Consider the following 12,350-nt stretch of genomic DNA (forward strand, 5'->3'; position numbering starts at 1 on the left):
AGATACATACTCCTGACTATTCTCATTTATTTTTCCTTTAGCGTTGGGTATTGGAATAATGTATTCTTGGAAACAGAAATGTTTGTTCAGCTTGTAGTGGGAAGATCATAGTAGGTAAATCAGTCCAGGGAATAAACTGTAAAGGGATCTGGTGTTTTGCTCTAGTTTTGAGACCTGTATATTGCTGCTTCCCTGACTTCCTATGTGTTCCCATAAGGCTTTCACTGCCACCAAAAACTCACATTAGTTCTCTCAGTTTGACTTGTGGTTTAGGATATCTTTGTTATATTTGGTAGAATGATGGAACAGTCACCTTGTGGAGTTGTTGACTGTGAGGTATACTAGATAAACCTTTGAATCATCTCAACAACATCCACCTGAACATACAATTCACAATGGAGAAAGAAAGTGAGGGAAAACTCTCATTCCTGGATACCTTGGTCATCCGCAAAGCAAACTTTCAGTTAGGTCACAAGGTCTACAGGAAACCAACTCACACTGATCGGTACTTACACAAAAACTCCAATCACCACCCCCGACAGAAAAGAGGCATAATGAAAACATTAGTGGATCGTGCAAGACGGATATGTGAGCCGCGCTTTCTCAATGAGGAAATTAATCATCTAAACCACGCACTTCAGGCAAATGGCTACTCCAGAAATGAAATCCGAAGAGCAATCAAACCCAGGATGAATCAAACAACCAAGGAAAAACAGTCACCTACAGGAAAAGTGTTTCTGCCATATATCAAAGGAATTACTGATCAGATGGGAAAGCTTATGAAAAAGCATAACCTTCAAGCAGTATTCAGACCCACCCGAAAAATACAACAGATGCTACGATCAGCAAAAGACAGCAGAGACCCCCTCACCTCTGCAGGAGTATACCGTATACCCTGCAGCTGTGGACAAGTTTACATCGGGACCACAAAGCGTAGCATCCAGACAAGAATAAAAGAACATGAAAGACACTGCAGACTTGGACAGCCTGAAAAATCAGCAGTGGCTGAACATAGCCTAACTCAAACAGGGCACAGTATCTTATTCCAGGACACCAAAATACTGGACAACACTTCCAACTACTTTGTCAGACTGCACAGGGAAGCCATTGAAATTCACAAGCATAAGCAAAACTTCAACAGGAAAGAAGAAACCTTAAGAATGAACAGAGCATGGGCTCCAGTTCTGAAAAACACCAGGCCAACAAAACACTCCACACCCGACAATAGCCCTGCAGAGAAGATTAGCACATCAAGCACCAATCCATATGCAAAAGAACCTCCTCAGGATACAGTGAAGCCTCCCGCCATTAGCATTCCACACCCTGGGAAACTCTTACAGAATGACTCAGCTCAACCCCACCCCTCCTGAGTAGATACAAATGACCTTACATCTTTTCCACACTGTGACACTGAGAGATCTCTGTCTTTTGGTGCTACACCTCTGAAGATGCCAGCCACAGCTGCTGGCGAAACGTCAGGAACTACAATGCCAAGACCACGGCAATACAGCCCGGAAAACCCCCAACAACCATCGTTCTCCGGCCGTGAAAGCCTTCGACAATACATTACCCACCTAAACCTTACTAAGGATTTCCTGATAAATGACAGCAATGACTATAATTAGGCTAGTATCAAAAAGTTGAGTAAGAACAGTCACTTTTCCTTACTGTGCTTAAATGCGTTTTTAAGTTCAGAAGCTTTCACATGAACATTAAACTGCACCTGTTCTTTGATGCAGCATAAGGGTGGAAAAACATTAACCTTATGGGAGAGGCAGCTTTTGGTGACTAGAACTTAACTTTGGTGAAGTTTAAAGTTTGTTTTTATTCTGAATTTCCTGAAGTAAAAACTCCCATTCTTTAAATGAGAACTGTAGTGCAGGGTTCCCCATTGCAGTGATAGTTACAGGCAGGTACTTACCCAGGCATCTGCAATTTGCTTCAGGAAGGCAGGCCAGGCCATCATGAAGGCTGAACCAGTGACTGGCTGCTTTTTTACAAATGAAGAAGTTTCCTCTTCAATCCTCCATGTGGTGACTAAGGGATCTAGGCTCCTGTAAACAGACCTAGATCTGCTGTTCGGTAGTGGAGGCCCTTTTCCCCCTTGGCAGTCCTCTGTTTTATCCTTCCTCCCCCAGCCCCGTTGGTCATCTTCAGTGTACTTTCCTCCTTGAGCTAGCTTTACGTCTCTACATTCACCCTTTCTGCAGGTTTTGCGCTTGGCAGCCATTTCATAGTTCCCCACCTCAAAATTTCAAAGGTACTGACAGCCGCAGAAAGTTTGAAGAGCCCTGCTGTAGTGTCATAAAGAGCCTCCCCCCACCCTCAGAGATGAGGGTGAATCTGCTCTAAGCATTGTGTACCCTCTAGCCCCAACCTAGACACACCCTGGCTTCACGCTGCAAATGCAAGCTAAGGTTAAGGGTGCCGTACAATTCTCTAATGAAGAAGATTCTATGGATATATTAGTAAAATACAACACATACAGACTGCTACATGTACATTATGCAGACAGAACAGTTAATGGGGGATATGCATTTAAGTGAATTTTTTCCAGTAACTGCATGCTCGAAATCAGCTGAAACTAGTATACATTTATGTTGAAAATATAAAAGTGGCAGCCTAATTTGGGATAAACAGTAACGGTTGTTTATGTGCACTTAATTCATAATGCTATAACTCAATAACCTAGGCCATGTCAAACAGTAGAAGAATTGGGGATATAAAAATGTTGTTGCCATTTGGCTGATTTGCCTTATGATGCAAAGTTAATGCTCAATGCAAAAGAGGCTTATTATAAATGAAGTAAATAAGGCAGATTAATTAGAAACGTCTCACAGTTAAAAGTACTAGATAGCCCAACTTGTTTTGAGCGTCCGAAGAGAGGTCCGTGCACAGAAGAAAAACCGAGTCTAATTAGAATGCTAGCTTCTTTGCCAATTCGAATCGTTAACCGCCGCAGCTGCCCTTACCACTCACGCAAAGAGTGACGCGCAGCCCAAACAAAACAGGAACACTACCTGTCTTTAGGCCTCAGCCCCTTAGACTGAATCCCCCCTCTTTTTTGTATAGCTCATATGCTACCCATGAATCTCTATGGCCCTCAGTATTTTGTTTCCATAGAGCTGTTTTGATAACAATGACCAGAACTTCCAGTGCAAGAGGAAGGGCAACCGATGCGACTCCCAATGAGGCTGACTGAAAACCGAGAAAGGGGGTGGGGCTCTAAAGGTTTGCCCTTGGGGAAAGGAAGGATAGCTGGTGAAGGATCTTCACACACATGCGTGGATGCCACGAGAACAGCCGGTGACATTCCTAATGCTGCAGGAGTGTCGCCACGTTCTGTACTGATCTTGGGTAATAGTGATGGGGGTGGGGAAGAAGGGGTCGAACCGGTAGAGCCTCAGCCTGTCTCTGGCTGCCCTGACAGACTAGGGGGAGGGGGCCAAGGACTGTGAGGAGGGCAGAAGAAGAGTATCACCCTGTGATCGGGTAGGCTGGCCGAGGCGGCGTATTACGCTCCTTGTTTCAAAAGACGCGTTTGGTCGCTTCCTCTGTTGGCTCTTGCCCTCAGGTCACTGCTTGCTGGCTTTTAGCGGTTTTTGTGCTGTGCGATGACACCAAAAATTTTCTTGTGAAGATTTCTGGTCGCCAGTGTCCTTTGCAAAAGTCTTCTGAAGAGTTTCAGCCGAGAAAGCAGGGGGTTTCAGAGGAGAAAGGAGTAAGTGGCTTGTCTCTGTGGGGTGGGAGGTAGGCTTGCGGAGGTGTAAAAACCCTGATTAAACCTAAGATGGTAGGCAGTCTTCTGAGGCTTAGTTTTAAAAAGTAGCAACCACCTTAACTTGATTTTTCCACAGTGTTCAACAGCCTGACTTCCTGCTTCCCAGAAAGTGGTCTCTTCTTCGTTGCATTTCAGTCGTGGTGGTGGCGATGCAGCAGCAGATGGAAGGCTGTTTCCTTCCTGCAGGTTTGCATATGCCCTTTAGAGTATAGCAGTGTAATATCCTACCCAGTAATGTAATGTCCCACTGGTACTCTTTCCTCTTTTGACACTGCTATGTATTCCACTACTTTCCCTTACAAATGCTGCCGCTCTCTGGCAAAGGCCCTTTCTAGGAATGTACTAAACAGAATGGCAGGATTGCGTATTGGAAATAATGGGAGAGGCTTGAAGGCCCATTGGAGACAATGGGAGCCAGGAATGCCAATTTACTTGCAGGGTTTCCATTGAAATACAGCACACAAAAAGTTGCAAAGAAAATGTGGAATGGCTTTTCCATAAAGGTCTCGGGGACCAGATAGACTACTCTGAGACTGGAATGACAGTTCTTAGCTATAGAATTTGTGCTCTGGGACTGGAATGACAAGCCCCAGAGTGGAATGACAGTTCCTAGCAATAAAACCTGTACTTTGGGACTGGAATGTCCCCAGAGTGGAATGATGGCTTCTAGGAGTAGCAGAAGCATTCTGGGAATGACCAGTCGCAGAGTGGAATGACAGTACCTGGGAATAAAGTCAGTGGTTTGCAACTGGAATCACAATCCCTAGAGTGGAATTAAATACTTTGCATTTTAATATGATATTTCTGGAAGATGTGTAGCTATCACCAAATCAGCTCCATCTCATTAATTATCCTCTCAGTTCCTCAGTTCCCTTATAAATTCATGAGGTTGATGTCCTCTATTTTCAAATATAAGTCTTGCCCTTGTCCCCATTCCAACGTCCAGTTCTACAGCCTTCCAGACCTCCATGTTCCCATTACATGTCACATACTGCCTGACTTACTTGACCTCTGTTGCCCACTGACCCAGAACACCCCTCCATAGTCTCTCTATGAAAAATTCCATCTTATACTTGAGTTCAGGGGTCCCCAACCTTTTTGAACCTGCAGGCACCTTTGCACCCCCATTCTGGGGGTTCTCAACCCAGTCCCAGAACACTTCTGTTACTCCCAGAGGCTGTCATTCGACTCTGGGGGCTGCCATTCCAGTCCCAGAACACATCTGCTATTCCCAGAGGCTATCATTCCACTCGACACCTGTCATTCCAGTTCCAGATCACTTCTGCTACTCCCAGGCACTGTCATGTCACTCTGAGACCTGTCATTCCGGCCCCAGAACACAGATAATATAGCTAGAGACCATCATTGCACTCTTGGGACTCAGAGCACTGAGCCTATTCTCAGGGGCAGTCCTTCCACTCTGCAACCTCGCATTCCAGTCCCAGAGCACAGATTCTGTTCTGAGGGGCTGTCATAGCACTCTGGGGGCTGTCATTATAGTCCCAGAACACCTGTCATTCCAATCCCAGAGCACTAAGCCTATTTGAAGGGGACATTATTTCACTTTGAGACCTGTCATTCCAGTCCCGGAGTACAGATTCTATACCTAGGGACTGTTATTGCACACTGAGGGCTGTCATTTCACTCCCAGAGCACTGTTCCTATTCCTAGGAACCGTCACTCCACTCTAGGGGCTGTCATTCCAATCCCAGAGTAGTCTGTCTGGTCCCTGAGACCTTTATGGAAAATCCATTACTTATTTTCTTTGCAACATTTTTTGTGCTGTAATGTATTTCAATGGAGCTCATGCAAGTAAATTGGCATTCCTGGCTCCTGTTATCTCCAATAGGCTTTCAAGCCGCTCCCATTATTTCCAGTGGGCAATCCTGTCATTCCTTTAAGTACATCCCCCCCTTTCTAGTCAGAGGTTCACCCTGTGAAATCTATGTTGAATTTCTATTATCATATACAGTTGTTAAGGCACTGAACAGGGGCACTGCCCAACTTTACCCATTGGTTCACAGTCCATCTTCTGTGCAGTCCCACATGGGACTGCACTTGTGCAGGCCTGCCAACTGGAATTCTTTTTCTAGCAAAATGTGCAGCCTTTCCCACCGAATATGACATCCGGCAACGGCACCCCCTCACCCTCAGTTTCTTCTTTGCCGCTGACCGGTAAAGTCCTAGCTCGTCCGCTGTTGCGAAGAAGTGCATCATTGGTGAGAACGTTTTTCAATAATGTCTGACAAAGCTTTATTTAAGTGATGTTCCACCTGCTCAACTAAAATGACCAAGACTGATGGCCATTCTGTCTGTTTGGAGTGGTTGGGCGAGACCCATATTGTGCAGAAATGTGAGCATTTTCAGTGCTTTACACCGAAGGCTAGAGCCAAGAGAACGATTAGATTGCAGGCCCTACTGTGGAAGCGGGCTATGCGGGCTACCAGGGTGATGGAAACTCCTTCTGAATCACCCTCCGTGAGTGGCAGATCTAAACCACCCTCGGTGAGTGGCAGATTTGCTCGTAGCACTACCTCAGCTTCTAAGTCTCGCTCTCCGGATCAGATCCGACAGCCTTTGACTCATGCTTTGGATTTGAAGGAGGGTCTCGAGTGTTTCATCTAATCGTAAGACCCATCCTTCGGAGATTTTGGATTCAGGACAGAAGCACAGACATCGCTCGAAGTTGCCTTCGAAATTGGAACTATCAGCCACACCGGCTCCAAAGGTTAAAAGAGCAGCATCGGATCCGACCATACCGTTCAGATCGGATCCGAAGTCTCCCAATCTGAGGCCACCGGATCCGAAATTGTTAGAACCTGATCACAGGGTACAATTACCAACTGAAAATAATTTGATGGTGACTGACAAAGGACCAGATCCGAAGGACTGAGAGCATGGCTCCGAGCCCCCTAAGATGGTCCAAGGTGGCAAAAAGGCTAAGAAGTCAAAGCACAGGCATTCTACAGCAGTGCAGACTGAGCAGATTTTGTGGGAGAGGCCCAAGACCCCTTCTCCGTACATCACGTCACCATCATGCCACTCTTCTGATGAGGGCGAATTACCTGACGCTCCTCCTTCTAGCTCCCTTCCATGACTATGCTTGCAGGGAGAACTTGTCTCATCATCTATCACAGAGAGACTATAGTGGGCATGGATCAGATTATTCCAGGTCCCATCGTTCATATTCCCCGAATTCTGGCAGGGATGACTGGGGAGAGATTAGAAGTGAGTACTCCCGTTATGGCTTCCCTGGATGGGACCTGGCTTATCAATCTTCAGAACCGGGTCGGGATCAGAGCCCCAGTTCTCCTTCTGATCCTTCTCCTGAAGACATTATTATTGGGACAGGACGTATTTCCCTGAATGAAGATTACCAACTTTGCACAGAACAGATGTTTTGGATGGCCCGTTCCCTGGATATTGAAGTGTCTGCTGTAAATCCGAAACCAAAGGATAAAACACTGCAGTATATTCATCCTGGAAATCCTGCCACCATGCCTTTCCGTTTACAGAGGGCTTAGTGGAGGTTATCGCAGCAGTCTGTGAGAAGCCAGCCTCTATTTATCCTACTTCTCTTAAATTGGAAGCCCTATACAAGACAAGGGATAACGTCTGTACCTACCTCTTTTCACATCCACCACCATCATCCCTGGTCACCAAGGAGATGTAGGCTCGCCAACAGCAGGGATCTCATGCTGTACCTGCAGATAAAGAGAGCAGAAAATTGGATTCGTTGGGCAAGAAATTCTACTCATCTGCAGCCCTAACTCTGAAGATATCCAATTACTCAGCTATCATGGGAGCTTATCAAATCTTCCTTTGGAATCGCATCATGATCTTCATAAACAAACTCCCGACACTGACCAGAAGGTTCTTGCTAAAGTTATTCTGGAGGAAGCCTTACGTCTGCCAAGGCAACAAATTAATGCTCGCCGTGATTCAGTGGATACATCTACAAGAGCCCTAGCTTCATCTATTGTGCTCCGCAGACATGCCTGGCTCTGCACGACTGCGTTACCTATTGAAATGTGAAACAAGGTAGAGAATCTACCTTTTGAGGAACAAACCTTGTTTTCGAGCAAGACAGACAAGTATCTGTTGCAGAAACGTAAAGATCGGCTGACAGTCTACTCCTATGGGATTCTACCAGCCACACAACCTGCCGAGCAATGCTACCAATATCGCTCATTGCAGAGTTACCGTGGTAGGCACCAGAGATACCAACCGTATCCTCGTTATGGGTCCTACAGGCAGTTTCAGCCTTCGACAGGCTCATATCAGCACAGGAGGTCCAATTATTGACCCTGTCGCAATCAGCTGAGTCCCAGTACCAAGGAACCTGCAACTCAACCCAAGCAGTTCTGAATATCTCTAAAACAATCTGTTGTTTTGGGGGACAGATTGGCTAAGTTTGCCCAGGCATGGGCTGAGATTACAGTTGATAGTTGGGTTCTTAATATCATAAGAGTTGGTTATAAAATTCAGTATGAAATTTATCCAGAGTTGTCTCTTCCTGATTTTTCCCAACAAACCTCTTCTGACAACTTGCAGACGGAGGTTGAATCTCTTCAGCAGAAAGGAGCAGTATGGGAAGTCCCCTCACAGGACTCTCCTTGGGGGTTTTACTCTAGGATGTTCCTGGTAGACAAAAAGGATGGAGGAGTTTGCCCCATCTTAGATCTGAGGGAGTTGAATAAATTCATTCAACTTAGGAGATTGAGAATGCTTACATTAAATACGGTGCTTCAATTAATGCCCGATGACATGTGGTTTGCTGTCCTAGATCTTAAAGACGCATATTTTCATATTGCCATACACCCTGAGCATAGGAAATATCTTAGGTTCGTTTGTAAGGGCAAGATTTTTCATTACCAGGTACTTCCATTCGGGCTATCCACAGCTCCCTGAGTATTTACTAAATGTATGGCTGCAGTGGTGGCTTTTCTTAGAGAACAAGGATGCACAGTCTATCCTTATTTGGACAACTGGTTGTTAGCAGCCCCTTCAGCAGAAGCACTCCAGGAGCAAGTCAGAATGGTGGTGCTTACCTGCTCCCATTTGGGTCTCTTAGTAAACGTTAGGAGAACGCTAGGAGAATCCTGTTCATAGGTATGGTACTGGATGGCATGTTAAATAAGGGGTTCTTACCCGGGGAGCGGGCTATACGGATCTGTAGGATGGTGGCCCTTTTTACTAGATGCAGGTTCCAATCTGCAGCCGCTATCCAGAGACTTTTGGGACTAATGGCCCAAATGGTTAAGGCAGTGAATGGGCAAAGCCACCTGCTCTACTTCTGATCCCAGCTGGGTGAAAGGGGGTGTGTGCATTGCCAAGTGCTCTGCTACTAATACCAGCTGGGTTAAGGTCAGGGGTGTCATTGTCACCTGCTCTGCTCCTAACAACTGCTGTGTTAAGGTGGGAGGGGAAATTCTACCTGCTTTGCTCCTAATACCAGCTGGGTTAAGACACGGGGAGGGCATTGCCACCTACTCCGCTCCTAATACCAACTGGGTTAAGGTGGGCGGTGGGCATTGCCACCTGCTCCGCCACAAACACCAGCTGGGTTAAGGCAGGGGAGGGCATTGCCATCTGCTCCACTCCCCAACAACACAGTCCACTTCAATTGTGCTATATGTTTTCACTCTTGATACTTCGTACCTCTTCTTGATTTGGTGCCAATGTGTCAGAAACAGATACACTGGATTGATGTCTACTTGATTCTGCTGTAGTGACAGATGGTGGTGATTCAGGTGTGGTTGGAGGAGTGTTTAGCACTGAATTACTGCCACTACTTGGGAATTCAACTTTCTTGTCATTCATTTCAATTGTTTTCTCCTCAACAGATTTGGGATACGAGCTGAGAGGCAAAGGCCTTTCAACTTTAGAACTGGACAAAGAGGTCTCCTCTTCTACCAGAGTTTGCAGATGCTCCTCTGGTACAGCATCCTCTGGAGAAGCATGTGGTGGAGAAGCTGCTGCTTCTGTGTCAGAATCTGAAAAAAGTTCCTTGAGAGTTTTTTTAGGCCACTGCCCCTGAATACTAGACCATACATCTTTCTGATCTTTAGCTCTGGTAGTTTGAAGCCTTTCATCAGAGTTAGTTAGGGGTTTTACTCTCTTTTCTGCCGCTTCAGAGAAACCTGAATAAAAAGCATTTGTCCGTAAAGATTTCCTCTTTTCCTCTAACCCATTATACTTCTTTGTCGGTGTGATTTTTAATTTTCCCCCCTCATCTGCATCTGAGGAGCTGTTCTCTAAACTAAGCATGTCTTTGCCATTTGTTTTGTCATCCTTAATATTAAGTGACCCAGTTTTTAAACATTCTTCTGTGACACAGATCCTCCGTTTACCACGTTTTGGTGGTGGCTTTGTCTTATCCACTGCTTCTTTTTTTACCTCTTTCCTCTTCTTGGTGGTTTCATTTTCTCCATCATAATCAGTATCATCTGATAGCTCTGCCTGTTCTTTCCGCAATCTTTCTGGAGATCTGGATATTGGTTTAGAGACTGTGGCATCTGCCAGGGTTTTAGTCTCTTCTGGAAAGGAAGAGTTGTTCTGCTCTTTTGGACAGTTCATTATTTTCTTTGCTCACATTTTCATCTTGAGGTTCTTCCTTACCATTATTATATACACTTGGAACACTTTGGTCATCATCTTGCTCACTTTCATCAGAACTTTCAAAAGCTATTATTTAAAAAAAATAAACATTGCATGCCACTATTGTGATCACACTTCCAGATATATTACAAGTACAGTGATAAACAATATTTACATTTTCTACTTCACATCTACTTCACATTTACATTTATTGTATTCGAAGGACTAATGATTTATGTCATTATTCAAAAATAGAAAATGTTAATGTCAGAAATCTAGACTGAAAGGGAATTAATGTGTTAGTATTTATAGTTGTAAAGAAGCATTATTAGGTCATGACATATGCCTGCACATAATTATAAAAATTACATGCATCTTGACATATGTAACGTCCATCAATTTAATGATTATTTTAGATGGCTGCATTTGCTTATGTCAAAGGACTGACAGGCTTGATATTTGCCCATCTTCAGTCCAGATGTATGATGTTGGCCCCTTTCTAGCTTTATTTTTTAAAAAAAATTAAATGGAATCTCTTACTTTTAAGTCTTGTCTCGGCAACCTCCCCAAATCACCCCTCCATTTTTGCATCAAAATACTACTTGTCAGTTCTTGTTAATGGTAACTGAACATTTGAATATTATCAATGAAAGCATTTATATGAATATTACAAGTAAATATTATTCTAAGATAACGTAGATAACTTGCAAGACAAACAATGAAACAGGCTCAAAAATGCACAGAGACAAAGGGTAATGAGAATTATTCTGTGTTTTGTGCTGGAAGGGCTATAACTGTTTGTTGCCAACTTCTGGCAGGAGCTTTTACAAGTAGCAGGAATTGAACAAGGATTAAGCTCCACCTATCATCCCGAGAGCGACGGACAATCGGAAGGAATTAATCAAGTTCTAGAACAATTCCTCAGACGTTACATTAATTTTCAACAAGATAATTGGACCCAATATCTTCATTTCGCCGAGTACACATATAACAACTCGATTCACACCTCAACTGGAGAAACTCCATTCAAAATTGTTCATGGATATGAAGGTTTAACCTTCCCCTTTGAAAGTAGCCCAGAATCAAAAAAATCGGGGGATCTAGGAGAATGGTGGACCTCCCTCACGGAGCAGTGGGCTGTAATCCAAAAGACTTTAACCAAAGCCAAAGCGGACTACAAAAAATATGCTGACTGCCATCGTGTGAAGCAATGGGAATTGCACCCCGGAGATAAAGTTTATGTCTCCACCAAAAACTTCAAAATGGAGCAATCCAGTAAAAAGTTGGGATTGAAGTATCTAGGGCCCTTCCCAATAAAGAAGGTCATTAATAAAGTGACTGTAGACTTAGAACTGCCAAAGAATCTCCGTCAAGTCCACCCTACTTTTGACAGCAGTCTCCTCAAAAAGGCACCTCTTCGAGATGACTGGCATCCTGAGACACCGGTGCCCCACCCAACTCTTATAGATGGTGAGGGGGGGTCTTAAGGGGGGCAGAATGTCAGGATGTCAGTTCTCTAGCCAGAGTCACGCCATATTAACTTGTGTTATAATCAGTAGTTATCTAGTTTTCCTCCCTCCAGGCCCAGGTGTCGTCCAGGCCGCTCGTATCCATGGGAGCGAACAGTCCTTATCTACCCAGTCCAGTCAACGACCTTGATGTCCTCGTCTTCTCATGCATTCGCAGACGGGATTGGGGGGAAGCTGGGAATGGGTGTTTGAAGTATTGTAACTTTTGCTTTGCGTGCCAGTCTCAACAAAGCTTTCGTTCAGCCAAGGGCCTCATCAGCCTTTGGATTATGGACACCTGTATCATGAGCATAGTCTTTCAATAAACCTTTTGGAATCAAGAAATCTTGTGCTTCTTGCAAGAGGGGGGAGACGAACTCTGGATAACTGGGATTCCATAGTCTGACAATAACACAGAAATATATATTCAGAGGACAACACTGGATAAATGCCAAATGCAG

General features: G+C 44.6%; 1 pseudogene; it reads right to left on the bottom strand.

The window, feature by feature from the left end:
- Window positions 1-7,427: 7,427 nt before the first annotated feature.
- The window catches only part of LOC129324720 (AT-rich interactive domain-containing protein 4B-like), a 41,623-nt pseudogene continuing 36,700 nt past the window's right edge, over window positions 7,428-12,350 (bottom strand).

Source organism: Eublepharis macularius, chromosome 1, assembly GCF_028583425.1.
Source record: "Eublepharis macularius isolate TG4126 chromosome 1, MPM_Emac_v1.0, whole genome shotgun sequence".
NCBI lineage: Eukaryota > Metazoa > Chordata > Lepidosauria > Squamata > Eublepharidae > Eublepharis > Eublepharis macularius.